General features: G+C 38.1%; 1 non-coding gene across 1 annotated transcript; it reads right to left on the bottom strand.

Moving 5' to 3' along the window:
* Positions 1-2,454: 2,454 nt before the first annotated feature.
* Trnas-uga (transfer RNA serine (anticodon UGA)) lies at positions 2,455-2,536 on the bottom strand. The gene has a single exon. It is a non-coding gene; the product is annotated as a tRNA-Ser (tRNA).
* Between the last annotated feature and the right edge of the window lie 3,494 nt (positions 2,537-6,030).

The raw sequence follows: 6,030 nt of genomic DNA, 5'->3' as shown, positions 1-6,030 counted from the left end.
AAAAATCATAAGTGACTTGTTGAGTCGTGCACTATTTAAAAGAAAATTTTAATCGTAGACTGATGGTTACAGGTAGATAGGGAAACGAAGCCGTGTTTACTCAGTACAATTTCCGCTGAAGGTTAAAAGGACGCAAGCCCCACTGCCGCTATATCAAAGCATTTATTAATATTTTTCAATATAACAGGGAGGAATATGTATCAAACAACAACGTTCATTTTAAAATCCGTGTCTTTGGCAGTTAATATGAGATGGCCCCTTTTTTTAAGATTTGAGCAGGAAGACATTAAAGGTGGGTATAGGCGATAATGTAATAAAATAAGCATATTTAAAAAATATTAATATCCTGCCGAGTGCAAAAAGAAAAAAAAAATGTTGCTTCAAGTTCTATGGCTTAAGTTCTGAATAGACAAATACGCTACTAAATTAATTTTTTTTTTTTTTTTGAAACAGGTGTTACTTGCAGAATAGGCTGAATACAGTATTTTTAAAGGCAGCATAACACCAAACAATAGGAATAACAACAGTAATCAAAAGTAGCAGTATGAGCAGCAGCTATATCAATAGTCGTAGTATTAGCTAACAAGTATCCAGCACAATTTCTGTGGAAGAGAGCATCATCGAAATGTTGCAATGTCGTCGACGAAAAGTGCCAGGGAAAATTAATGATTCCCATGTGTGACGCTTGTAAGTCAGATTGTAAGTTCAGGATTGTTTATGGCAGCCTAGAGTAAACTGCTTTATCGCTACAGCTATTAGTTAACCCCCGATAGATAGAAACTCCATTAACAGTATCACAGTCTCTAGAAATTCTTTTCTCCTCTCCTTTCGTTCGTTATTTCTCAAGAGGCATCAGAAAGTCTACTTGTTTTCGCTCAGAAAAGTCTACTTGTTTTGATTTACTCATGAAGATTATTACCAAAGCTTCGTAATCCCTTGAATACCGGTTATCTATCGTTAACTCGATTGTTGTTCAACCGGTTTGTTCTGTCCTTCTGAGCGTTTTTTTTTCTTTTTTTTTTGCGGATTAGGATTTTCTATTCTCCTCTGTGTTTCTTGAGCCATTTCTCTTGCCTCTGCTTAAAAGACGGGACACCATTTCTTAAGCAAAGAAGTCACTCCATTAGCATTCGAGTTCTTTGAAGGACTGAGGTCAATCAGCCACGGAAAAAAAAAAAAAAATTCTTGGATTCAATCTAAAACTTTTTCTTTTCTTGTTTTGTTAATAATAATACTTGCACTCCCGTTCTTTGTAGTGACAGGTCAATCAGTCAAGCCACGAAACAAATTTTTTTTTTTTAAGTGTTTAAATTCAATTAAAAATGTTTTCTTTTCTTGTTTTGTTGATAATACTTGCAATGAAATTAGCGGTATCAATAATAGGTGCCCAGGTTGAAGTTTAAAAACGAAAAACAATCTTCCATCTTTTAAACTAACTATACCTCTGATTACGCTGATAAGGTATTCACTTAACCCCTATGATGGGTAAAAACTGCTTCACTTCTGCAATGACTGAAATTCTCTTACATTTATGTAATGACAATTATCAAGGAATGTAAAATATCATTATTTACTTTCTTAGTCTAATTTGTGAGGGAAATTATCAGTGGGAAAGCACTAAACACTTTTGAAATGCATCTTATGCAACTGACAGGGCCAATTAATAAGTTGGCGAAAATCACATTGGAAAAAAGAATTCCTTAATATCGCAAAACAAAGATGTAACTATACTCTGTTTTTTTTCATATGTCCATCCGCTTGTGGTGTTTTTGTATGGTAACACTGCGTCCCGGGCTTTAGATAGTTACGCTAATTGTAAGTTTTAGGTAAATAAAAGGATGTCTGGGTGTACATTTGTAACTGAAAAGTGTTTTAGTAATTTACTCTACGCGAATAACACCGTTAATATTCGAAATAGGATATTATTATCATCGTTGAATGTCGGCTGAATGTAACTATCTAAAGCCTGGGACGCAGTGTTACCATACAAAAACACCACAGGCGGATGGACAGATGAAAAAAAACAGAGTATAGAAATGAGGCATCCTATGGCAAGCCACTATAGCCGCATGCAAAAAGCATAGTATATCTTGCCAGGGTATAGGGCACGATGCCAAGTGAGACTTAAGCAGTGGGTACAATATGAAATTGGAACGCTTTTTCCTCTACTGCTGACGAGATATTTAGAGGGAAGAGTGAAAGATCTCTAACTACAATTTACATCAGAAAAAAAGTGGTTACGGTAATTAACCTATAAGGCCTTGATATTATCATCTTATCTTCATTTACGTAAAGAAATACTCCATACTAAACAATCAGGTAAAACTGTTTGTATATATTTGTTTTGGTATTTTCAGCATCTGTAAGTGAACTATGTGGTACCTGCTTTCCCCTTCTGTAACATTTCATCAAGTATTCTCTGTAGACATCAATTACTCCAAAAAAATCTTCACTCGCTGCGGACAGGATTCGAACCTGTGCGGGCAGAGCCCAATGGATTTCAAGTCCATCTCCTTAACCACTCGGACACCGCAGCTATATAGACCCTAAGATAACAAAAATTATATATAGAACTACACCTGGGATGCACTTGGTAACTGTTATCTGGAATGTATTTGTATGACATCCGTTCTACTCTAATCTTTGACAATTATTGTAGTGACGTTTTGTTACCTACGGCGCACCGCATTACCGATTTTTTTTTTTTTTTTTTTTTTTTTTTGGCACGTAATGGAAATGTGTTGGCAAACATTTTCGGGTCACTAATGTATTGCTATCATAACCACGCACATGTATTTGAAAGCCGTGGAAATCAACAAACCATTAATGTGATGCTGGCCTGGCTTTTTTATTTATTACTTTTATTTATTACCGATGAAAGGCAGGCAAACCCTATCCTTTCTTTAGCAGTCTTTTACAAGTGTAATAAAGAATAATGGGTACTAAGAAGAAGAAGAAGAAGAAATAAACAGGCCTAGTCCATGCGATGCTGGGAGATTACCGACTGAAGGCGCGAGGGGTGCCGGTGGGGGGGGGGGGGGGGGGGGGGGGGGGGGGGGGGGGGGGGGGGGGGGGGGGGGGGGGCGAGGGGCGCCGGTCGCGTTGAAGGTTTTTACCATAACGAATATCTCAACAAAAACCTAGGACGCTTTTCAACGTTGAATTCATTTCTTTCTCTCGGGTCTCCATTTCACTCTTTCCTTCTCTCTCTCTCTCTCTCTCTCTCTCTCTCTCTCTCTCTCTCTCTCGCTCAATTGCTAAAGCCACTCCACTTTTTTCTTCGACAAGTATCTCATTTTTCATCACTTAATTTATTGACCCTTACTATACTCTCTTCTTTTAGTCTCCCCTCTGTACCTTTCCTCCGTCCTTTTGTGTTTAATTGACTCTTGTTTATCAACGTCTCTCTGTCTTTTTACACCGCGCGAGGGGCCAATGGATCATAAAAAGCAGGTGTCCGATTCCTTAAAACCAGACGAACGGATTGACGGGATACGCCATGGCTCTGCTCCAGCTGCCATCATGACAGACTGTTTTACTTTGATTTCTTAAATACTGATGTGAAGCAGAAGCGACCCATTAGGAATCTGTCGGTATATGCTTCGGGATGCAATCGAGAGGCTGCGACTTGGACGAACTTTCCTCTAATTACGAGAACGGTTTCGAACGCCGTGGGAAGAAGAGGTCGGTCGGTATTCTTTGCAGATTAAAACGATCTTCATTCACAGTGGTTTAGCCTCAGTTGCCGATTCGCCAATTCAACTGATCCTCTTGATTATCATAACGCTGAATGTTATGAACGGGTTTATATATAAATTTAGCAATGTCTTATCAAAGTGCACAGATGCGTATTTATATAAAGAATGAGTCGTTTCCCGTCATCGACTTGACTTAATCCAATATTTCAGGTCGGACGTGTGGGGACGGTATGCCAACTGGGGGATCACCTGCGGTTACGCATTCATAACAAGTGTTGATTTATTTCTCATACTTATACCCGATACCTGGACACCAAGTGGTCATGCTTCCCACGACGCTCTTCCTCCTCAGCCGAACCCACATTCGAACGCTCCAAACCTATAGAACTGTATCTTGAATTCTGTAGATAATTCGATCATGGAATATGACAAGTATATTCGATTCTCACATCAGGATACTACTTCGTCCACCTCAAAAGTAGGTCACACAAATGCGGCATTTTCAAAAGGCGTCGACACAAACCAAGCGAAGAGATTCATCTGCGAGACACAGTTCCTATTGAACGAGTTGAACAGTCAGTGGGTCGGGTCAGCCAAAAGGAGAACAAAACTGAAAAGGACCTGGACGCTCCGGACAAAAAGAGAAGGTGGAAGGGGAAACTTAACCAGATTAATGGTGACGGCTAAATTACTGTTGAATGAGGTGATTACAGCTCGCGGGAGAGTGAGTGTGTGCATGTGTGAGTGTCTGTGTTGCCCAGACCTGACCATTCGGCTGTGCAAGGGGTATACATCGCAGCTCCTCCAGAAGATAGATGACTCTTTTCAGTTGCAACTTGCAAACCAGCCAGGCCAGGCGACGTTCAAAGGCCTTGTAGGATACTGTCTCAATATTTCAGGCAGGGTGTTAACAAATGCCACTTGCAACGCACAACGCCGCTGCCAGGTGAGCAATGGAGGCTCCTCACCAGATCTGGCTTCCTCGTCTCTCCAGAGTGCAAGCCCAGTAAGGAGGAATCACAGTTCTCAAGAACGCTGAGGTTAAAGGCTACATGTAATCATACTAGTATACAAATATATATATATATACTATATATATATATATATATATATATCTAAATGTCTTTTTTATTGTAATACAACAGTATAATATAGAGATAAAAGGTCCATAAAACACTATTTTAACGTTGCAACCATATATATTTCGAACACTTCCTTCTGTGCTCCTGATCACTGGTTTTTGCATATATACTCTTGTCAGTTATCCTAAGTCCATATTTTACCAGTGATAAGGAGCACAGAAGGAAGTGCTCGAAATATATGGTTACAACGTTAAAATAGCGTTTTATGGACCTTTTACGTCCTCATTTCGGAAAAAAAATAAATAATACTATATATATATAATATATATATATATATATATATATATATATATATAATAAAAAAGGAGCCCATAAAAACGCCAAAATATAGGAAGCAATCTCAGAAATATATTACTTTCTTTCTATATTTTGGTGTTTTTTGGAACGGGCGCCTTATATTAGATGGAATTCTGTTGTAACAGAACATTTTTGTCAGTCATATATATATATATATATATATATATATATATAATATATATATATATATATATATATATATATATATATATATATTATATATATACATATATATATATATGAATGCATGTATAAGGGAGAGAGAAACATGGATAATAACGTCTAGAAGAAGCAATTTTACTAAAATCTAATTCATTTACGATGATTTCACTTTGTGAGAACGCAACATTGCACTGAATCACTGCCCTTGAAATAAACAAGACAAAGATCTCTAGAGATGAACGCCTAGGGCGAGGCGGCAACTGTATACTTACCTTTCATCACCTGTAGGCCGAGTCATTTCAACTTGTTTCTAGCGTCTCAACCACTAATGAAAATAGACTTGCAGATTGTTTATATAACAGTCCGAGTTCTTTCTCGACAACTAATTGGTAAATGTGAATGATGGCAAATGGAACTCTGCTAATGGAGTTCTGCCATTATTACAGTACAGAATATCCATCAAATCTAAGAATCACAAAGAAAAAAAGGAAAAGGAAACTCAACAGAATTATACCAACTTTCCTACATTTGTGTTAAACTGCGTACACAAATTGCTTCCTAAATTCTTAAACGAGAGAGAGAGAGAGGGGGGGGGGGGGGGATGTTGCCAGCCAAAAAAATTCATAGCCGTTTGCATGCTTTCGATGAATGGGAAAACGTGTAGCTGTTTACACTTGCTCCTAACATTATCAAATAGCTCGTTGCATCATTCTACACTATAGAACCAAGGC

The sequence above is a fragment of the Macrobrachium nipponense genome, chromosome 35 (assembly GCF_015104395.2).
Source record: "Macrobrachium nipponense isolate FS-2020 chromosome 35, ASM1510439v2, whole genome shotgun sequence".
Taxonomy (NCBI): Eukaryota; Metazoa; Arthropoda; class Malacostraca; order Decapoda; family Palaemonidae; genus Macrobrachium; species Macrobrachium nipponense.
Note: the sequence above shows the minus strand (reverse complement) of the source record. Positions and strands in the feature narration are given on the sequence as shown.